Genomic DNA, 24,785 nt, shown 5'->3' on the forward strand with positions numbered 1-24,785 from the left:
GTGTTCATTGAGAAGTTGGAAGCAAACAGGAAGGCGAGCTTCCTGAAACTATCGATGGACCCGGCCGGCAAGTTGCCAAACCATTGTTGGGCAATGCCCTTCAATGTAGCCGGGAAGCACCGACACCAAGTGGCATCATCCAACCCCTGCAGAAACATGAGGTTGGTGTAAGCCATGAGGTGGTCTTCCGGATTGGTGGTACCGTCATAGGTACCAACCAACACATTCTTAACCTTGGACGGCTGAGCCGCCTCGGTTATCTCCCGGGTGAACGCAGAAGGTTGTTCACCCAGGCGTAGCAAACGAAGCTGCCAGTCCAATGGCTGGACATTTGGATATGCCACCTGACCTCCAAAGAGGGTCGGCTGCATGAAATGAGGGGGATACTGGCCGTAGACCTGAGTAGGCACATACGGCACAGCTCCAATCATATGAGGGCGAGAATGGACGGTATTACCGCCTGTCTGACTCTCATGTAAGGAAGATGCATTCCTGGCAGAGGTATTGTTGAAGCTATCTGGAAAGTTCGACGTTGAAGCCGACTCAGACAGCGACTGGTTTCTCTTCCGGTTAATGATCTCCCGGGCATCAAGAGTTGATTTTTTACTTCTCACCGGCTGTTGAGTCCGGCGGGAGTTATTGTTATTCCCCTTTGTGAGAAGAATTTTGGACCAATCAATGGTCCCAGCTGCCTTCTCCTTTGGATGAGGAGTGGGCTGCCGATCTTTGACTAACTTCCCCTTTTCTAGAGGAGTCTTCTTGGCCGACTGACCTCTACTTGGGCTAGCCCGGCTCTGGGTGATCAGCTCTTTAATTTCACCCTTGAAATTTGTCATGAATCTCATGAGCTCGTCCCGGGTGACAGGCGCTGATCCAGCTGCCGTTTGAATTTCCCCTTCCGGCTGCCCAGGGAGTCTACTTGCACCCGCCTGGGAGGCACCCCGCTCCAGAGTCTCTCTGGGCCGGATGCGCTTGATTCTGAGAGAGCCGTCTTCGGCTGTAAAGGTTTCGACCTGAGGATCTTCATCCTCATAGTCTGTAAAGACTTCTGGGTCTTCACCCAGACGGTTAGGGGGTGGTACAGACTCTTGAACCATCTTCAAGGTACTCTCCCCACAGACGGCGCCAAATGTTTGTGGTGTTTTTGTCCCTCGGGAGACTTACAACACGAAGACTGATCCGAGGTGAGCTGTACCTGCAAAACAAACGGAGACACCAGATGGGTGGTGCTCCGCCTCCGACGCACAAGTTAGAAACTTGAAGGGAGAAAAAGGTGCGGAAATTTAGGTAGGGATCTGCTCGGATTCCAAGCTCAGGATGTCTCTATCAAAGAGTAAATGTGTAATAAATGATCAAACGTGCCCCCAAAAAGAGGGTCATCTCCCTATTTAGAGGGTCTTTGGATTTTGTGCCTCTAATTAGGTCACTGTACCCTAATCAGTGGTGGGTTGCGCCGCTTTGCGGCTTTCTCGGGATTTGGGCCTGAAGGCCGCCCTTTTTTCCCTTATTTTCTGGAGTGACACGTGTCAAGCAGAGATTGGTCCACTTTGGGCCATCTTGAGGCTGACACGTGTCGTCCTCTGGTTGGACCACGTGGCGGGGTAAAATTACCCTAAACACTAGGAATATCATAATAACAATATAAACATGATATCTACATCATAATATCAATAAAAACCATTTAAGCACTTACTTTGATGCCTCGTACCTCTTTCTAATTACAAAATATACACGTTAGTAACTTCAAGGAAAATAATAAACAAAACAGTTAAATCAAATAATAGAAATAGAGATTTGGGACCAAACCCTCAGAAATTAAACCTTTCACGTCTAGGGCGAAGGCAACTTCGAATATGGATAGGTGTTTCTAGATGTTGTGAATGCGGCATTTTGTATTTGAAAAGCAAAGTAAGAAGAAAGAATTGAATAATTAAGAGAATGCTAATTAAAACTGATTGTAGATGAGAACTCGTGAATGATGAGAATTGGTGAATGATAGATGTAGATGCTGAATGAAAACGGAGTATTTAATACGATATTTATAGAGAAAATCAGCCAAAAAGATAAATTAAACAAAACAGAGTCTGACGCACAGAAAACAGAGCTGGCGCCACCCTTGGCTAACTAGCGCCAGGCACCAACACTAGCGCCAGGCGCCAGGCCTGGTTCCAGGCGCCAAGGCCTGGGGTTAGGCGCCAAGCCTGATTTTAACGCGTTTTCGAAAATCAGATAAATTTACCGTACTGGAGGATAAAATCATATAATTTCCTCGAAAATGCTATTTGATTTTGGTTAAAACTCTGAAAAGTCAAAAGTCAATTTATCAATGCTAATTGAATTAGGAATGAAAAGAACCTTCTAGAAGAATCTAGAAGACCAAAACCATTCCTAATTGCATTAGGAATGACAAATCATATTAGGCCCTCCTCTAGATCATTGGGCCGTATATAAAGCTCTAACCGGGCCCAGTTTGGTAAATTGGCCATAACTTCCTCAATATTCATCGGAATTGGGCTTATAATATATCGTTGGAAAGGTCTTTGCAAGCCCCATCCAACTACACTACTATTGGATCCATATCATGGACCAACCAAACTGGATTGGCTGTTTTCTTAAAATAAGTTTTCAAAAACAAAGAGAAGAGAAAAGAATTAAAACTTTCCGCAACACTAGACTTTCCACACTTTCACTTCATTCGATTACGATTCGACGTGAAAGGTACTCATCACCGGGTTTGGTTTTGGGGAGACACATTTGGGTGTCTACAATACTATTTACTGTTAGATAATAAGGGGATAATATCTTGTAAGTTAGTGTGGGGAATAAATTTCAAGCGTTAAACCCCTTTGCTTGAACCCCACTGTGATCATACACTAAAGCATGGTGGCGTCCAAAAGGGAAGAAGATAGAGCAAAAGAGTCGCCAACAAGTTTTAGGAACTTGTAAACCGTTCACAGGGTGAAGGTTACACCCCTTAACGATCCAAGAGATCGTCAACTCCATAAGGTCTTGAACCAAATAAGGGTTTGGAGATGAAGGTACAAATCCAATCTAAAAGAGATTGAACCTTCCCTAATAATAGGCCTCTACTTTATTCTAATCGTATTCATGTGCGCTTTCTGACTAACATGCCATCAATAGGATTAACCCTAAACCTGTTTATCTATGTTGGTTGAATTTAATGCACAAATAAAACTATTATTGGCGATCACTTGAATTATAATCACATTAACCCTAAACAAGATTATCAAATATCTTATATAAGCGTGATTACAACTACAAATTCCCTTTAAACATGCATAAAAGGTATGATCAAGCAATGACAATATAATATCAAGCAACATAATCATAAAATAATAAAAATAATCATAATTATAATTATCATCAAAATAATAATAAAAATAATCATGAATCATGTTAAAGCATAATAATAGCAAGATCCTAGGCATGATACTAACAAGAATAATAACAAACCCTAGCATGTCACTAAGCAATAAAAATCAAAGCTTCAACCCTAACATGATACTAACAATCATAAATATTAGGAAGAACATAGGAAGCATCATACTTTTAATCATACTTGATATTAAAGTTACCGTAGACATGATACTAGGAATCATAATTACAACCTAGCATGATTTCTACATCATAACATCAATAAAAACCATTAAAGCACTTAATTTATTGCCTTGTACCTCTTTCTAATAACAAAATACACACGTCAGTAACTTCAAGGAAAATAATAAAATTAAAGAATTAAATTAAATAATTGAAAGAGAGATTTGAGACCAAACCCTCAGAAATTAAACCTTTCATGTCTAGGGCGAAGGCAACTTCGAATATGGCTAGGTGCTTCTAAGTCTAATGAATGCGGAATTTTGATAGTTTAGAAGCTAGTTTAGAAAAAGAGAGAGAAAGAAAGATGGTGAATGATTAAAGAGAATGAGAGAATTGAAAACTGGTTGTAGGTGAATGAAAACGGAGTTTTTAATACGTTATTTATAGAGAAAATCAGCCAAAAAGATAAAATTATCAAAATAGAGTTTTGGCGCACGTAAAACTGAACCAGCGCCAACGTTAGTTGTTGGCGCCAGGCGCCAATGCTGGCGCCAGGCGCCAAGCGTATCGCCAGGCGCTACAGCTGGCGTTTGGCGCTGATTTGGAAAATTACGCGTTTTCTCAAAATCGGATAAAAATTGTCGTACAGGAGGATAAAATCGTATTTTCCTCAAAAATGCTCTTTGATTTTAATTAAAACTCTGAAAAGTCAACAAAAGTCAATTTATCAATGCTAATTGAATTAGGAATGAAAAAGAACCCTCTAGAAGAATCTAGAAGACTAAAACCATTCCTAATTGCATTAGGAATGATAAATCATATTAGGCCCTCTTCTAGATCATTGGGCCGCATATAAGGCTCAAACCGGGCCCAGTTTAGTAAATTGGCCATAACTTCCTCAATATTCATCGGAATTAGGCTTATAATATATCGTTGGAAAGCTCTTGTCAAGCCCCATCCAACTACACTACTATTGGACCCATATCATGGACCAACCAAACTGGATTGACTGTTTTCTTAAAATAAGTTTTAAAAAACAGAGAGAAGAGAAAAGAAATTAAAACTATCCGCAACACTAGACTTTCCACACTTTTGCTTCATTCGATTATGATTCGACGCGAAAGGTACTCATCACTGGGTTTGGTTTTGGGGAGACACAAATGGGTGTCTACAGTTAGTTACGTCAAATCCATATTCCGTATAATGGTTAGAAACCATAAAATCTGAAATAGACTCCATGTTTAAAAATCATATTTTAAACATGATTAATTTACATGAAGAATAACGACTGATCAATTGCAAATAAGTTTTCAAGGAGAAAAACCAATAAATGTAGAAATGTATATGCACACATAACTAGATTGGTTGAAAAGGATACAATTAAATTCACATTTTTAATTTTAATAAAAATATATTCACCAATCAGAATGCTTATGTCTTTTTGTGATTATTCTAGCAAAATTTCACATATGAAATCTGGGAATATAGATACCAAAACTGCCTTCCTAAAACAGGATTTTGGAAAAGACTATGAAAATAGTTCATGGGTTTTTAAAATTTAAATAATGCTAGCAAGCTCAAGTAATCCATTGTGGGATTGAAGGAAGTATTTCATATAGGAATTGGAATGTGTTCTCTCATAAAGTTAATTAAAGGATTTTCTTATGGAGAAACATAGAAGTTCTTATGGATAAGTAGTTTAGTGGGAGCAAAAATAAATCTTGTAAGTTCCAACTAGAAGTTTACGAACTCTATTGTGAAATGACTATCAAATGCTTAATGCTTAGATCTGAAAGTCTTTTCAACAATGGACCAAGCAAAAGGTAATACTTACTAAATATTGGGAATTAAGATCTATTTTATAGACTTAACATTACTACTAAACCCGCATATTTTAGACGTTTTTCCCTCGACGCCTTGGCTGTGGCATCTGTGTACAATTTTTAGTTTCGCTTTTTCTTGACGCTTTTCAGTGTCGAGGGTTTTTCTCGACACATAAAAGCGTCGAGAAAATCACGTGTCATACACGTGACTCCCTGCTGCCCGCAATTATAAAATACTCTCCAAATTAAACCGCCCACGTACTATTAAATTCTTCATAAAGTACTTTTCTCTCTACTACGCTACAACATACAGATCTTCTACTTTGGGGGTTAAATTCCGGGTTTTCTTGCTAAACTTCAACGAATTTAGGGGGATTTTGCTCTTCACTTTCAGAAATTTTAGGTAATTGATTCACAATTTGCTTTACAATTTTTGGTACCCTAATATCTCACAATTCTTTAAATTTTGTTAAATTTGGGAATTTATTCTTTGCATGTCTTCGATTTTGAATTGGAGTAGAACAAGAATCGATCTCTTATTGCAAGGTATTTTTTTGCCCTTAGTTAGGTAATTTAATTTCTTTTTTTTTTTTCTTTTTTTCGTGAATTCTGTTTTCAAATTTTTATCCCTATTTTTGTTGTTTTTTATTTTTTAAAAAAGTTTTTTATAGGTGTGATGAATTTGATGGCGTTTTCTAGGGAGTTACTAATGGATTTTTCGACTATGTTGTGATATCACTTTCTTGTTTTCAAGATTGTCTTGAATTATTTGGAAAAGTTAAAGGTTTGCTGGCTTAAATAGGGGTTCGTATGCAGGCCCGTCCCTAAGGTAGGGCAATAGGTGCCATCGCCCGGGGCCCAACTGAAGGAGGCCCAAATTTACATTAAAGCCAGATTTATAATAAAAAAAAGAAAAAAAAAATTCTTAATTAATGATACTACCTACGCATGCTTTTCTCCAGTTTTCCATATCATGTTCATCAGTTCATATTCCCAAATCTCAAGTTCTCAACTTCCAATTCCTATATTCATTCGTAATTAGTTTCCCAAAAATATTTTAATTGCGATTTTCCAACTCCCCTTCCTAAATAATCTCTTTTCAGCCAAATTCAATTGATCTTCTTCCCGTTTTTTTTTTTTTTTTTTTTTTTTTTTTTTTTTTTTTTTTTTTTGTAATTTTCAACCACATTAATCTCCAAAAACAACTCTAATTCAATAATCAAACGGTCTTCTTCCTTGATTTTCAATGGAATTCGCCTCACATTATTCACCTATAAATAATCCCCCATCCAATTATTCTACATCTCAATTCAATTTTCTGATTTATTTTCTTACTCTTTGTTTTAATTTAAACACTTGTAATGGGTATTACGGTGGACGAATATCGGAAATTTGGAGATCGATTTTGCTATGCTCGAAAAATCTGAGTCCTTTAGGTAATGTCAATTTTTTGTTTTTAATTTTTGAATTTAAGATTTTGTACAGTAATTTATAATTGCAAATTTTTTTTTTGGTCTTGGGTAAAATTTAAATCAATTCTTTTCTGTGAATTATTTAAATATGTTAGAGCATATTGATGTCGACACTATTATTGGTGATTTTGCATCTAGAAATGCTGTAGACAATGTTTTGTATGATGATTAATAAATTTTAAGTTTACTGTTTTTTTTCCTTTACTGTAAGTTTGCAATTTTTTTTTTTTTTTTAATCATTTAAAAAACAAAATTTATTTTTCATTTTTTTACTTCACTCGATAATAAGGGCCCCAAATTTTCATTTCGCCCATAGGCCACCAAAAAGCTAGGAACGGGCCTGTTCGTATGATGGTGGTTTTTTAATTTCTCTTTGAATTCTGTACCAAGAAAGTCACTGATATACAATTCTACATATACCTAATGACTCACTTGTAGCATAAGTGGTAAGAAAAATGTTTGAATATCAGTAGTAAGAAGAACAGGCTGTGTTCTGAAATACCGCTCTTTAAATGATTTTCATTTATATCTTAACCAAGTGAATAAGGGGTTGGATTAATTTTTATTTTAGCGTAGATTATTGAAATTAATGTGTTATTTTGTAGATGGATTGTATATGTCTAATCATTCCTTCAGATTTTAATCTAGATTTTATGCGTGTTCCAAATGCCACTCTTATTAGCAGTTGTTCTTTACTCGTCTTTCAACCTATTATTGTTTATTTGAGCCTATGAGAGCTCTAGATTTTGACCCTTAATTAAGAAAGGAAAATTTTAAAAAGAAGGGTTGGGGAGTTTGTTAAGTTTAGAGGTGTAAGCTGATGTGAGCTTAATTATTGAAGATATAAGTGCAAGAGTTGTAACATCACTTGATGCAATACTATTATGTATTGAACTCAATGTGTGACTTCTTATTTCATGGCTTTAATCAATTGTGCTTACTATATTAAATACTTATTTCTTATTTCAACTCTTATATAATTCTCATTTATTTTTCTTTATTCATACTTCAGTTTATATACACTAATACTTTTGTTTTCTTGGATTAATATTTTTGTTGTTTTGCATGGTTTCTTAATTCGATTATGATGTATTAATCTTATTGACATGCTTATATGATTTTTGATTTCTGTTCTTTTTAGTAACTTATCTTGCGAATTTACCAGGAAAAAAATGACTTATCGAACCAAGAGAGCAAGGGAGATACTTGCTGGCACAACAAAGTCACATGATCCAGTCTCATCACAGTCACCAATAACCACAACTGCACATACTTCTTTTACTGCTGAAGCTTCACAACCCACCAAAAAACAAGTTGCATATACTACTTCTGTTGTTGAAGCTTCACAACCCACCAAAAAACAAGCTAGAAAGTCACCACAAACTGAGGTTCTTAGGGATGACAAATGGGGACCTTTTCCTCCACCCATTACCACTACAAAATGTGACCAACCACCACCTAATAATTTAGGATCCATTTGGAAAATTCCTCCTGGTTCAACATTGAGTTCAGTTAAGGAAGGAGTTAATGAAAAGCTTAAAGACCAGGTCGGACACAACAATCTTCTTCTTAATGCACTTGTTGAATAGTTTTATGAGATTGTAGGTGCAGTTCTTCAAGGGAATAGATCTTTAATTCTTCTAAAGAAAACATCTGAATTCTTAGAAATGGCAAACAACCAGGTAACAAAGTTGCATTTCTCTTTATATCATGTGTTGTGTTTAGATGCTAGAGTCCCTATTTCTGTGGACCAAAAGTCTTATAATTGCATGGCTCATGTTGATGGTTAAAAATTGTATGAACCGATGAACTACCCCCTTTCCTTTTATCTAATGAACTGCCTTACTTCTCTGTTTTCTCATCACATTACAACTTCTGTATTTTGAATTTCTTGTTGGACTTGTTCAGTTTTCTTGCTTAGGCAGTTGTTGGTTTTTAGGAATCAAATAAGAACCGTCTTATTTGCCGTTTTTGCCAATCCCCAATCTGCCTTATTTGTATTAAACAAGATTGTGGACGGTTTATTCTTTTGCTTTCGTGTGGGTAAATATTTGGCCTCCCATTAATTGATGGTTTAGATATTTGGTCTCAAGTTGGTATGTCCCTTGTTTAGCATGCCAAATTTTACAGATTGTCCCATCCATCTTGTTGCCATAGCTTAGGCCGAGTGCTGTGCCTTTATTTTATGAGCTTTAGACTAAGGTAAGTAGAGCAACCCATGCTTTGCCTCGGCTCATTATCTACCCTTAAGGTTTTATTTGTATTAAAAATACCTACGTTTCTTGTTTTGAGTTTTTGGCCATTGTTACCCTTCCTTATTTGCAGTTTTTGCCAATCCCTAATATGAAAGAACACACTGGTATAACAGCTTTTGACAATCAAATAAGATGGCACATATTTGTCCCATCTTGATGAGTGGCTTATTGCATATGAATTTTTTAGGGGTTATAATTAAATTAATATTGGCTCCATCTTGTTGCCATAGCTTAAGCCGAGTGCATTGCCTTTAGTTTCTGAGTTTTGGACTGAGGTAAGCAGACCAACCCATGCTTGCCTCGGCTCATTATCTACGTTACCCTTAAACTGAATACTAAGCTGAAATCCAGAAATGAATCTAGCTCTGAATTTCAGAACTGAATTAACAGCTGAATTTTAGAACTGAATTCAAAGCTGAATTTCAGAACTAAATTCAGAATTGAATTCAAAGCTGAATTTCAGATCAGAAGTTCAGAACCGAATTTCAGATCTGAAGTTCTAAACTGAAAATCAGATTTGATACATTTATACTTAAGTTGTTGCTTAGCAGACTAATCTGATTTCAATATGTGTTTGGTCTTTCATGCAATCAAGTTCACTCTTGAGTTCTTGTATGCTTAAAGCTTATTTACAATTGGTGAATGGAATGGCTAATTTAAGTTGTTAATAATCTGATAGGATTATTGTGTTTCAAATTCATCTGAATGCACACAAATTATATCTTCTATGAGAAAGCTGTAAAAAAATTATGTATGCTTCATTTTTTTTAAGTAATGCAAAAGAAATTTAACGAGTTAGTGTCCAATTACAAGCTACTCTTCTGCTATTATAATCTGGAAATCAGAAGTAAACAAGTAAAGCAGAATAATCTGACAGAATAAAATGCATAATGTGTTGGTCTGCTAAGTAAGATTAAGATAATTTCTTAGCTTGCCTGATGCTACTAAATTCAGCAAACTTACTGTCATGCTTGTAATTAAACATGTCTTGCTTAATCTGAATAACTAATCTTAGCTCTATATTTTAGTTTTGATTTGAAATTTATTTTCAACCTACAATTTATGCACTAATAGAATATAAAATATATAGCTAAATACACACATTGCTTACTTACATACTGTTTACTTGTTGCATCAAAAAATAAAAAATAATGTTTACTTGTGTGTGTGTGTGAAATTCAAAGCTCTTGTGTGTATGTGTGTGTGTGTGTGTGTGTGTGTGTGTGTTTGTAAGCCTATATTGTGTAATGTACTAATTTATATTTTGTATTTTTTTTATGATTGGAAAAGGCAATGTAGGTGCAACAAGAGAATAGGCTGGAACACTTGAGCATCAAATCAAGCAACTATATAGTCTATAATGCCATCATCTATCTATTTTGTTTTTTAGTCTTAATTATATTAGTGATGTATTTATTTAGGGATAAGCTACTATATAATATGTGACGCCTTTTCTTTTTTTATTTTTATTAATTGTGTTGATGTTTTTGTTTATAAATTTGGTAATTTAATTAACCACATACTCTTATTATTGTTGATTAATTATTGTTTTTTTTTTTTAATCTGATCTACTTATATAGAATATTTGTTTACTTCATTTTAATGTTAATAATTTAATTTATGATAAATTTAAATAACTATAATGTATGTATGATGGTAATAATTTAATAAAAGGAAAAAAAAAGCTTAAAAAAATTTTCTAGACGCTTTTTAATGTCTATATATTTTGCATATTTTCAAATTTTAAGAGTTTCCCGCCATATGGGCTGACACGAATAAACACAAGACAAAAAAAAAGCATCGCTAAATTTGAGTATGTGGACTTGTAAAAGCGTCGCTAAAAAACTACACAAAGTTGGGAAAATGCGCGAAATTAGTATTTTCCGACACTTCGTATATTAGTTAGGACACAAAACAGCGTCGAAATTCTCGACGCTTTTTTGTGTCCCTCAAAATTCTCGACTCACGGATTTTCGACGCTTTTTAGCGTAAAAAAAAAGACCTAAAAAGCGTCCAAATAACACGTCTTTTGTAGTAGTGTATAATAAAATGTTTAAACGAGTAAAGGAATTTGCTGTGTTAAACATGTTGGATTTTGAAAGGCTTTCGACCCGTGTGTATAAAACTAAGTAAATGTTTGAACTAAGTATAAGCTAAGAAAATACTAAGTCAAATAAGAAAGACTCTAGTAGAGACTTTCAACCATATAACATAAACAATAATTTAGCAGGACTCGGTGAAATTAGATGAGCTAAAAGGTCATATGAATGGAAACAGTTATACAATTGAGACCACCATGTATGCTATGATATGGAGACACCACACAACTTACATGCTTAGAGCATGAGAAGTAAAAAGTACAAATCAATTTAAATATAAGTAATGGATCGTTGGATTATTATCAAAAGCATCTAAAGTACTTGAATAAGTAAAAGAGATGAGTTCTTGATGCATGAAAACAAATCAAATTTGAGAATTGATGTTGTAAGCACATCCTTAGCAAGGATCAAGATCCTTAACAAGGAAGCCATTTATCAGCACAAGCTGAAAATGCTTAGAGGCTTGGAATGGTAACATGGACGCACATCCATGTGTAATGTGTTGAAATTTAAGCTAAATTTCCATGATCAGTGATAAGGGTATCCCAAATCATTGTGACCCATTTGGAATAAAATCTAAGCAAAGAACCATTAGAAAGTCTACTAAAATATTTGTTGAGAATATTGTTTCCTTAAGGAAATAATAAGAAAGATGTTCAATGGAAAGTTCGTTGTTGAATGTTCGTGATTGTAGTTTGTCAAGTTGGAGATCTCGAAACATGGAAATGAGTGGGAGCCATCACTTGGACAATAAATCCCAAATCACATATAATCCATAACACTGTCAAATTTTATCATCTTATTATGAAAGTATTCGACAATGAAGATGCTAAGATTTGCAAAGTAATCATAATTAAACCTATAAAATAAGTGAACGACAACATTCACAATTGCATAAAAGAAATCAAGCATATTAAATATGGGCATGATTTTTATTAATGTTTAACGATGAATTTTTTCTTAAAACATTTAGGAAAAACCATTTATCATAAGATGAAACGTTAAAAGGTTTAATAGTGGAATAAAATTTACTAATTATTCCATAATTAAATTTAATTGTAGTTTAGAATTAAGTAATGAGTCCATTTGATTTTGAGAATATTTAAAATAGGGTATCAAGATAATGTCTTAGATAAAGAAACACCTATCAAAGTTAACATTGAATATTACAATCGAGAATTATCCCTAATCAAGGTCTTTTAAGTGATGGACGATTAATGACCACTTGAGATTAGTGTGTAGTATGATTTATAGAACTGTTTCTTGTGCTACAAGGACATGATTGTCATAAATCATTTGCGCAGGTATTGGTTTAGAACCATACCGGATTGACCTATGAGAATACTTTAAGAAATTTAAAACTGTCATTAGTATACTTCTTTCCTCGACCATGAGTATTGTAAGTTCTCTTGCATGAGTACTAGTCTGTTTTGATGTTTGTCAAATGTCAGCTGTACAAGTGGATTATAACGGCAACACTCAGGCGGGTAGGTCCTCTTAGCAACAGAAGCTAATAATGCAAGACTAGGAATTGACAAGGGAAATAAACGCGTCGTCAAATGTCTATCCCTATATTAAAAACAATTTATACAACCTAAATAAACCTAATGCGAGTAGAAGGCAAGCATAGGGGTCAATCCATAGGGAAAGAATAAACACCACCAAATGTCATCAACAATTAAGCTAGTCCTGAATAGAAGATAACTAAACTAAGTCTAAATATGCCAAAACAAGAAATAAAACACTAAGGGAAACGGTGTAGGTATAGCATTCACTCAACATAAACAAAGGCATAGAAGTCGAATTAATCATGAACTAAACATGCATGAATATCGATATAAAGGATCCAATCTATCCACCTTCCGGGGTTAATTGGCTTCATCTAACATAGCCTCTATGTTCTCGCATCAGAACCATATGAACTTAGCTAAGTCAACTTCCGTTTCGTGTAGCAAAGATTCACCTTCAATCAACTAACAACGTGCACTTTGCAAGAACATCGAAGTATATCAAGCATATAAAAAATTTAATCACAAACAAATTAACTCTAAACCCTACAACATGCTCAAGAAAGATTCAACCAAACCACAACCATCCCTTTAATGGGGAAATTACTCACTAATCATGTTAACAACAAGATTAATTAAAAAATAACCAAGCATAAACATGATTAACAAGCAATACTAACAACTAAAACAATAATAAAAATAATGCAAATAAAATAGAGGAGAGGAAGTTAAAATTCTCATTGATTAAATAAGATCTCCAAAACAAATGTCACAAGTTCAATCCTAAATCTCCAAATACCACCATTGAAGATCTCTTACTTTCTCTCTCTAAAACCCTAACTATGAAGGTTAATCCTCCCTAAACCCTAAAACTAGAGAAGGATGCTCTCCTAAACTATTTAGGAGAATATAGAATAATTTTTTATTATAATTACCCTAAAATGGGTATTTATACTTGTAGACACATAAAAATGTCTCCCCAAAACCAAACTCGATGATGAACAACCTTTCACCGCCATTATTGGTCGGGTTTAGTATTTAATCTTTGGAGTGCTTAAATCCATATTCAAATCCATATTTCCATTTCATAAAACAACCCAATTCCTATCCCATTTCCCCAAAATATAACTTATTTTTCTCTTTTCGTGCCTTTAAACCCAAAATAATTCATTTCGTGTCTTTTAAAATCACTCTTTTCGTGTCCTTTTTATAAAAACGTTTAATCCAGTTTATTTTGGTCCATAATATGGGTCCAATGATTAAATATTTGGATGGAACTTTAAAAAATCTTTCTAACGATATATTATAGGCCCAAATCCGAGTTATAACGAATAAGTTATGAGCAAAATATTAAACTGAGCCCAAACCGAACCTAAGCCCACCTTACCTACAACCCAATGATCATGTGGAGGGTCCAAATGATTTAATCCAATTTTAATTGGTTTAAGCTTCTATAAGTTTATAAAATATCCTAATTATCCGTTTTAAAAAGATAAGATTAAAGAGTTTGGAATTGAATAAAACTCATTTTTTTGAAAGTCATATTTCTATCCGAATTGAAAGATGTTCAAAGATAGACAGATATTGTTTTCGTGCCTCATATTTTTATCCAAATTTTATATGGTTAGATATCCCTTGAAATTATCTTAACAATGATATATTATAATATCAATTCCGAGCTATAACGGAAAAGATATGAATAAAATGTCAAACTCTATCCAACACTAACACCGTCTCACTATTTCGGACATATCTTTTATTCTATAAAATATTTTAATCTGATTTTAATTGGGTTAGAAAGTAGACTTCAAGATCTTTCCAACTATATCTTATTCATCTTATTCCGATTTCTGGATCAAAAGATATGATTAAAAACAAAAACCGCAAAAACTGCTGTCTATCGAGTTTTATTCCGATTTAATTCGGATCTTATCTTGTTTTTTTCGACCTCTCTCTTTTCTCTATAAATAGAGGTCATATCACCCTTTTTCCAATCATCAACAAGTTTGATCATCAAATCCTTCTCTCTTTCTCTCTTTTACACCAAAAATCATTCTCTTCTCTCTCTCCGATATTCTAAGCCTTAAACCTATATTCCTAATTACACCATTCTTCCCTTAAGCACTCCAAGAAGTCCATACTATACCCAAAGTTCTATACTTAAACCAAGGCGTGAAAGGTATAATTGACTGAGGGTTTGGACCAAATCAACTCTACTTTAATTTATTTTTCATTTGATTTATATTTTTATTGAAGTTACTAACAGTTTATTCATGATGTAGCAATTTAAAGGAACACGCAGAATGTGAGTAATTAATTAATTAATTTAATTACTCTTATTTTATTTTTAATATTGCTAGTATCATGATTAGGGTTATTATTATTATTTGATTTGGCTAACACTATTATTGTTAAATTGCTTCCAATATTAATGTTTATTCTATTATATTTTTTATTGATCACCATATTGCATGTTTAAAGGGAATATGTAATTGAAAACCACGCCTAATAAGATAATTTGGACAACCGGTTTAGGTTCCTTTTTAATCTTGTTGTTTAATTCAAGTGATCACAAATATTTTAGAATTATATGTTGCATTAATATTCAACCAATTTAGCTTAATTATAGTTTGGAGCGAATTGAATATTTTGTTTGTATGCCTTTGAGATCGCAGGGATCACTTTTCACTATAAGAATCGAGTAGAGGCCAATACGGGCGAATGTGACTCCATGACTCACTTTCGTACCATCATCCCCGATCCTCCTTTCGTGGTTCCGAACCATATGGAGTTAGTAATCTCATGGATTATGAATGGGGTGTAACCTTCACGGGTCAATCGTTGTTTCCTTCGTTGTCCCTTTATCGTGGTTGCATTTAATGATCCGTGAACGGTTTACAAGTTCCTTAAAAACTTGTTGGCGGCTCCCTACTTTCCTTGTCCCTAATCGTATACGTCAATTCCCACTTCCTATGAGTGCCAAGCATATTCACACATGCTTTAATGTAGGTGCACTTCGAACGACGCCTACAATACTAAGCTATGAAAAAAATAGAAAATAAGAAAGGACAAATAAAAAGGAAAGAAATAAAGTAAAAGTAAAAGGAAATAAAGTAAAAGTAAAAGGAAATAAAATAAATAAAAAGAAAATAAAAATAAAATAATAAAAACCACAAATTCCCATCCAAAAACAATCAGACCCAACTCTCTATTGGGTTTTGATGAGTACAACTCACTGCGGAAGAAAATTCGAGCCAAGACCAATCTCACAATTAACATAATCACAAGACATAATTACTTAATTAACAAGAATTAAGGAAAGATTAATTACCTTTGACGCGTGCTTCGCTCGTACTCTCAAGCTCTTACTTAAGAAAGCCTTTATTCTCGCATGGGCGAAACCTCCAAAGGTATCCACCCACAACTCGACCCCGACAAGGCCCAATGCTTAGAGTTTAGCTAAGCCCGACCTAATACTTGAGTAATTATATGTGTTTAAAGGTTTTCTTAATGGAGAAGCCTTTTCTAACACCTTACTCAAGTGATTTTTCCCATACCCCAACTTTGGTATTCATAGGGAAAACCAAGAGTGAATTCCTCTCTCCCATTAATGTGGGAGAATTGGTAAAATAAATATTCTTTCTTTATTTTGAAATAAAAAATAAAACTAAATATCAAATTGATGAGCGTCATTTATGGTGCTAAAGCGAATAAGATTTAGGTTATTTTCTTTATTTTCTTTTTTCATTTTCATATAATTTTCTTAGTTTTATTTGGTTTTCCATTTTTATAATTCATTTTGGTTCTCGTTTAGTTTTTCGAGTTTTTCATATTTTTAGATGATAATTCATAGTTTTAGTTTTAGTTTTATTTTGTATACTTTCTCTCTAAGTTTTTTTTTTTGTGTTTTGTAGGTGAATAATCAAGTCAATTTGCTCATTTTGGGATTGCCTTGATCGCGGGCATCATCTCGAGTGCACTGATGATGGGGATGCTCGAGAGCGCGGAGTTTGATCAAGAAAGAGAAGGAGCCAAGGCCTCATGCACCACAAAGGGGTGTGCGTGCGACACAAGGGTGCGTGCGCGCAGACCCAGCTGTGCGCGCGCGCAGCTAGTGGGTGCGCGCGCACGGCCTTGTGCAACCCCCTTCGCTCGATTTTTCTATTTATAGCTTTTGACTTTCTTTTTTTAGGACAACTTAATTTTTGTACTTTAGATATAATTTTCCAAAATAGTAGAGAAAGAAGCTTAAGTTTTACTTGTTTTGTACTTGAATTTGATCTTAAATTTCAATTGGATCTTGAAATTCCTTCTTTAATTCAATTAAAGTTTGTAAGATTTCTTTCCTTTGATTTACTTTTAATGCAATTCTTTCCAGTTTCTTGAATTTTGATTGAGATTTCATTCTTTGATCTAGAATTTGTTGATTGGTTGATTTTCTTTTTGATTAAGCTTTAAATGAATATGAATTTGATTGAATTGTTTTGTTTCTTTATTTCACCCTGATTAGTGATTAGATTAGTTGCTAGGGAGAAGGGGAAGCATGCTTGATTGATGATTTTTGCTAGTTGATGATACTAAATTGATTGAATTGTTGCAATTAAATTAATTGACATAGTTGTGCAGGTGATTAATTATAATAGGAGTGATCAACCTATAAGATTAATCTAGATTGCATTGTAAATTTCAATGACATGAACCCTTGATTTGAGAATTGCTTTAATTGATTGAATTTGATTGTGATTTTCCTTGTTAGCCATTCATAGTGAACCCTAGCTTGGCTTATAGGAGATAGCTTTTGGATTCCTTTGATTGCAACTATTGTTTGTCCCTTGTGATGTTGAATGAATTGAGTGATCTATCAATTAGCATAATCATTGAGCTTGCACGTGGAACCTATATCCCTAGTGTTTAGCATATTGAAATTGTTGATTTGTCTAGCTTCTTGATACTTTAGTTACCAACCACAACCATTTTTATTCTTCGAATTAGCTTGACATAGGCTATAGCTTGCACCTACTCATTCCTTTGGGTTCGACACTTGACTTACCATATACTTGTATTAAGTTGGTCGAGTGTTTACAAATTAGGTTTGGCTATAGGGAGAGGTACATATCGACCTACATTTTCCTCTTGTCAAAATGGCTCTGTTGCCGGGGAATGATATTGGTGCTTTGTTATAGTTGTTTAGTCTATTTCATTCTTAATGAAAAAACGGAAAATTGAAAAGAATAATCCCACCTTTCGCCCATCTGCTCAAAATAATCCCACCTTTGTGAATTCCATAAATAATCCCACCTTTGTACCTCATATTCTCAAAATGAACCTTTTTACCTTCAACCTGTAAAACAGGTTAGATTTTTTTTTTAAATTTCTTTTTTATTTTCCTCTAATACCTCTTCCTTACCTCACCCCCTCCATTTCTCCATCCATGTCAACCACCATAACCACCTCCACACCACCACCTGACCTCCTCCCAAAATTCTAATTCCTATCCCCACCCCCTTTCACCACATACCTCCACCCACACCACCACGGCACCACTTGACCTCCACCCAAACAATCTTCTCTCCTCCCCCTTCCCTCCCTGGTTCCCCACCACGGCCACGAGCTCGTCACGACACCACTCTATCACATTACCCTGCCTAGCTCCCTGCTCAGTGCTCACCTCCCTGCCGCTTCCCCTTTTCGATGCTTACTCCACCAACCCCCATCATCATTTCAATTAATGGAACATTCAAGCAAAGAAGATTGCAGATTTTGCCCAACATTCTAACACACAAAACCCAGAATTATTCAATTACAAACTTAAATTAAATAATAAAAACCTCACTTTTTTCAAATACCCAAAAAAAATTCACATCTACCCTATTTCACAATCAACAAAAATAAATCAAATGTAGGGGTAATAAATTAACCATGAACAACAATAATTATCAAGTTAAGGGCAAGATGCAGGTGGTCTTTCAGGTGGTGGGCTTGGTTTAGACCGGCGGGATGGGGCTGGGGCAAGGGCGATGGTAGCTGTTCAGGCAAGGGCGGCTCAGTTAGGGAAGAAGAGAGAGAATTAGGGTGTTTTGTTGGGGTAAGGTTGGGAGTTCGAGGTGAGATATGGTGGGTGTAATGGTAGTATGGAGGTTTGGTGGTGGTGGTCATGGGGATTTTCCATTGAAGGAGTGGGGGAGGTGGGAGGTTTGAAGGAGATATTTAAAAAAAAAAAACCCGGTTGTTTTAGCGGTGGCGGGCCGCTTCAGTCCAGGGATGAAGGGGGTAGTCGGGCTGGGAGCTGAGATTTTTTTTTTGTTTATTTTTAATTGCTTTGTTTTTTTTTTTCAAATTATTTAAAAATAAGACCAATTAGAAGGTGACAAGTGTCAAGTCACCTTCTAAAAAAAGGTTACTAATTTTATAAACCGGTAAAAGGCTCATTTTGAGAAGATAGGGTATAAAGGTGGGATTATTTACGGAATACGCAAAGGTGGGATTATTTTGAGAAGATGGGCAAAAAGTGGGATTATTCTCTTTTAGGCTACACTTGTAGCCGTGCTACTAATCATTTCTTTTGAAGTTGTATGCATAGAGCACATGGTCATTCACTAGTGCCATTTTATCCGGAGATTGAGAGGACTATTACAAGATTGAGGGGCTCTAGACGATCTTTGAGCTCTAGCATTTCAAGCGAGGAAGAACCACAACTATAAAACAAGCGAGAAAGGGAGAAAATCCGAGAGTGGCATTGAAAGAATTTGGGATTCCTGGTGCATATAGGTTTGAGAGTGGAATTACTCCACCTAAAACACCGAAAAATGATTTTGAAATAAGGTCGGCAATGATCACTTTGATAGAGAGGCGAAAATTTAGTGGGGCCAAGCATGAAATCCCACTAAACCATCTCAAGGAGTTCGAAAAATATTGCAATACTATCAAGGTGAACGGAGTTTCCCGAGAATTCATCCGCCTCAAGCTCTTTCCCTTTTCTCTCATAGGGCGTGATTTGGAATGGCTAGACAAGGAGGTTAAGCCAAATTCTCTAAGGACATGGGACGAGGTTACCAAGGAATTTCTGTACCGTATCTATCCACAAAAGAAAACGGCGGAGGTTAGAGCTTTGATTCAAGATCTCAAACAAAAGCCAAGTGAGAGCCTCTATAAAGCGTGGGAGAGATATAAAGAGTATCAAAGGGAGTGTCCTCACCACGGAATTCCAACCTATCAAACTATTCAAATTTTCTATGGAGGCCTAAGTCCCTAAGGCAAGTCATGCCTTAATGGGGGAGCCAGAGGTCCCATCATGAATAGGACGGAGGAAGAAGTGGTAGACATCATTGAGGATGTGGTGAGGTACTATATAGATTGGTAAGATGGTGAAAGGGATTCAACTAGCAAGAGTATCTCTTTAGTGTACTCGGTTGATCATCTAAATGCAATCAACAATCTCTCCTCACAAATGACAAACTTGGGAAAGGAAATGATTGCAATAAAGGAAAAATTGAAGAATTCTTCTTCCCAAGCTTCAAATCTTCCCTCCAAATTTGGATGATCTAAATAATGTATCTTTGTTAGTTTTACTATATATAGACTTTCCTTCTATTTTTAGATGGAGAATAGAATTAGAATAGAAATTTTAGATCATTTTGTAGAGAGAGAAACTCTAGGTTGTAGAGAGTGAAGTTCTTGATTGATGATCAAAGATTGATGTTTCTAAGTATTTTCTCCATTGATTTGAAGCAAGTTTGTAAGGATTTCTTTTACTTTAATGTAATCTTTAGCTTTTGATTTCAATTGTTTTTTTGATTGGTCAAGTTTGATTGATTTGTGATTGAATTAGTTTGACTAATATGATGAAGATGAATTTGTTGTTTAGCTTAGTTTTGATCTTGATTTCCATGGATTGTTGACAAGGGATCGGAACTAGGTCATTATCTAATTCTCCCTATGTCAAACTAAATTTGTAAACGCTTAACAAACCTTATACGAGTATAGAGGTAAGCTAATGGTCGAACCTAAAGGAATGAATCAAAGCCATGTTATAGTCTAAATGTAAAGCTAAATTGAAGAATTGCCAATGGTTGAGTATGGTAACTAGGATAACAAGAATCAAGAATTCAATCAAATTGATAAACACTAGGGATATAGGTTCCACATGCAAGCTTAATAATCATGCTAATTGATAGGTCACCCAATTGATTCATACATTGCAAGGGACAAACGATAGTTGCAATCAAAGTAATTCAAAGGTTACCTCCTTTAAACCAAACTAGGGTTCACTATGAATGATTAACAAGGAAAATCACAATCAAATTGAATCAATTAAAGCAATACCCAAATCAATTGTTCGTGTCATTGGAATTTGTAATGCAATCTAGATTAATCTTATAGGTTGATCACTCCTAGTCTAAATAATCACATGCACAACTATGTCAACCAATTTAATTGCAATAATCAATCAATCAAGGATCATCAATTAACAATAATCATCAATCAAGCATGCTTCCCCTTCTCCCTAGCAACTAATCTACTCACTAATCATGGTGAATTCTAAATCTAAAACAAATTCAATCACAAACACATTCATTTCAAGCTAAATCAAAAGGAAATTTAATCAATCAACAAATTCTCAAAACTAAATCAAAATCCAAACCAAACATTCAAGCATAAAAGTAAATTGCAATTGAAGTAAATTCAAAGGAAAGAAATCTTACTAACGTTGATTGATATGAAGAAGAATCACAAACTTGATTGAAAAAACAATGTTGAATTACAATTCAAATCCAAAGATTACAATCTCTACTTTCTCTTTAAATTCTCTCTAGTTTCTCTCTTTAAAAACTAAGAAAATGAAATATTATCTAAAATTTGCCCCTCAAAAGGATTTACAAGAGTATATATAGACAAAGACGAAAAGATGATCGGCTGCACCCTCTCCACTAAGACTCCGCGGGCGTGCAAAATTGGGTACGGAACCCATAACTACCTCTGCGGGCAGTCTGGGCAAAACCCGCGTCCGCGGCTTAGGGCGCGGCAAAATGCCCTGTTCCAGGAGAAGCAAGGGGCCGTGGCCTCTCTAAAGTGGAGCGCTCTCTCCAAAATCTCCGCGCCCGTGGGTAGATCGTGGCTAGGGCGCGGAGAGTTCCTGCCCAAAATCACCAAAATGTGCACCAAAACCCACGCCCGCGGCCATGAGAAAATGTGGAGAGCCCTCTCCATGAGACTTGAAACTCCTTTGCTTGGGTCATTTTGCTCCTCTTGAATCCTTTGGAAAGCTATGTCTTTAGGCACCTACATGAGAAACCAAAGAGAGAAAATAGAAGAGAAAAAAATCAATAAAAAAGGAAAACACGAAGAAAAGCACATAAAGGAAAGTAAAACATGAAATAAAAAGAAATAAAAAACTAGAGGAGAAATCATCAAAATGGTAAAAGAAAAGCATGAAAAGCATAGTGAAAATATCCTTAAACACTACCCTATGAGTGCCATAAATGACACTCATCAATTGTGAGTAGTTTTCTTGCTAGGGGAATGGTGAAGTATATATGAGTAATGGATTAATGCTAATTGGGGGAAATTGATGGAGTTGATGCATTGATTTAATTGGTCGATTGTTTATGTGAATGTGTGTGATTGATTGAAGAGTAGCTAACTTTGATCGTTGCACTAGATTGCATTGTAAGTTCACATTGGTACGGACAATTGATTTGTGGCTTGCATTTGTCGATTGAGTTGGTTTGTGAAGTTCCTAGCTAGAGTCTCTCGTAGTTGACGCTAGTTTGACCTCTAGGAGAATAGCCTATCATACTCTCTTGATTGCTTAATTGGTTTTCCCTCGCAACACTCGACTTAGTCAATTCCGATCCCAATTAGTTGTATCCATTGCATGTATATGTGGATCCTAAACCCTAGTGTTTTGATATATTCGGTTTTAATCTCATTTTTGTAGTTGTTTTAGTGTACACACACCTTACTTCACTTCTTCAAAATAGCTTAACTCTATCAACATTGACCACCTCCCATTCCTAGTGGTTCGACCCTCGACTTACTCCTACGCTAGTTATAAGGGTGTGTTAAGTGATTACAAATTTTGTTTGGCCTAGGGAAGATTAGTCCAATGACCTAGTCTCTACCCACATTCAGCGGTGGGTTCTCTGTCGTATCCCTAGGGTGGGGGCTGAAATCAATCAGGGTAAATAGCATCGTCGGGAATATTACCCGACAAGCATAATCATCGTACATGGGATACGAGGATCTACCCTGGTTTCTCTCAAGGTACCCTAATCGTGAATCTAGGGAGCCAACCATCCTCCTAAGGTCATCCTGTGAATGCTCTATACGTCCTATGGCCTGACCTAAACTCTATAGGTCCTAAACTGTCTTAGAGTCAGTCCTAGGAGGAGGTGGAGGCATATGAGGCATACGTGGCGGTGATGGTTCTACCACGGTCTCAGGCTGGGGTGGTGAAACTGGATGCTCTTGTCTCCGGGCTTGGGCAACTAGCATGTTATATGTGTAAGACTCTTTCCATGGGGGAAAGGCAGTCAAGTCGGGGTTAAGCAGGGGAAATATAGGCAAAGGTTGCTCAGTTCTTGTCCTAACACACCAATGGGGGACTTGTTGGCTATTCGCTCTTACCCACCTAAAATCCTCAAGGTACCTAGCGGTCATGTAAGTTTCCAGCCCATAGTTGGTGAAACCGTGAGGCCTACTCTCAACAAACCCGGCTTTCTTGATTGCTATCCTAGTAACTAGGCCTCCTAACCTAATAGGGGTACTAGCCGTGGCTTGTCTACTAAGGTGGTGAATAATGTATCTACCCATTTTCATCTTACCATACCCAAACACATAATATCCAATTACAGCTAGTTTGTTGGTTTGGGCGTTATGTGGTTCGTTCCTACCTAAAAAGCAAACACCCGAGAATCTCTGCCAGATTTTAGGGACAGGGTGATGAATAGGTTTGGCACTAGCATGTTGGGAGTTCAGGGCCGGCCAACCAGTTAAAACACAGTAAATATCATCCATTTTATATTCAGCATGCTAATGGCGAGGTAATTCAGATTCCAAATCAAATAATTTACAGAATTCAACATAAGTTAAACTAATATTCCTTTTATTTAACCTAAAAATCAAATTCGGCCTGTTTCGGGGTTTTCTGATGTCCTGCGGGAGAGTTACAATTCCGAGACTGGAACCGGACGCCTGTACCTGCAAAACAACGGAGACTCCTTGTGGTGGGAGCTCCGCCTCCAACGATCAAGTTAGTACTTGTTTGAGGAGTAATAAATGCGGAAAGTAAAGGTGGGAGATCTGGTTCCTCTAGGGGAGGAGTGATCAATGTGTTTAGACTTCTCTAGGTGAGAGTCATCAATTGCTGAATCCCCTTTAATGAGGATTAATTAAGTATTTATAGTCTTTGAGAAGCGTGCCAATCCTAGGTTTAGGTTAACCTTGGGCTGATTGGGCTTTCCTCGGAAGTTGGGGCTAGGTGACCGGTTGTCCCAAGTGTCATGGGAAGGACACGTGTCGTGTCGTAATTGGTCCATAGTGGACGGATCATTGCTTGACACGTGGCAGGCTCCTATTGGCCCATGTGACGGACACATGGCGGAACCTGGTTGGTCCACTTGTCAAATGGTGATTGATGGGGAAAAATCCCCTAATCATTTGCCCCTCACAGGTGGCACGTGACTGGTCACGCGTTACCTGTGACAGGTATCGCCCTGTAACAGGCGACGGCCTGCTACAGGTGTCACTCGGCGAGAGGCCGAGAGGTTCTCCCGCCAAAATTTTGAATTCTGGAAGTGACCCTTCGCCTTCTCACTTCGCCTATATAAAGGAGTGTTGACTTCGGTCATTTTCACACTTGAAAACTTTGTGAGAGAACATTCGGACCCCTGAACTTGCTCTGACATTTTGGACCCTTTCTGCCTACCGCCTGCTCTGACAAGCCGACTGCAAAGGATTTTCAAAACTTCATCAATCGTCACTCGTTCAGGTAACCGTCGGTTCTCTTAATCTTAATTTTCTCTTTACTTTTTTCTTTTTTGAAATGGCACCACGGAAGCACACGACACGA

The 24,785-nt window shown here is 36.1% G+C and overlaps 1 long non-coding RNA gene across 1 annotated transcript; it reads left to right on the plus strand.

Annotated features, from left to right (window-relative positions):
- The first annotated feature begins 5,831 nt into the window (after positions 1–5,831).
- Positions 5,832–10,882, plus strand: LOC110681661. The gene is made up of 3 exons (XR_002503306.1): positions 5,832–6,817; positions 8,019–8,535; positions 10,399–10,882. It is a non-coding gene; the product is annotated as an uncharacterized LOC110681661 (long non-coding RNA).
- Positions 10,883–24,785: the final 13,903 nt, after the last annotated feature.

This window comes from Chenopodium quinoa, unplaced genomic scaffold, assembly GCF_001683475.1.
Source record: "Chenopodium quinoa cultivar QQ74 unplaced genomic scaffold, ASM168347v1, whole genome shotgun sequence".
NCBI classification, from domain to species: Eukaryota; Viridiplantae; Streptophyta; class Magnoliopsida; order Caryophyllales; family Amaranthaceae; genus Chenopodium; species Chenopodium quinoa.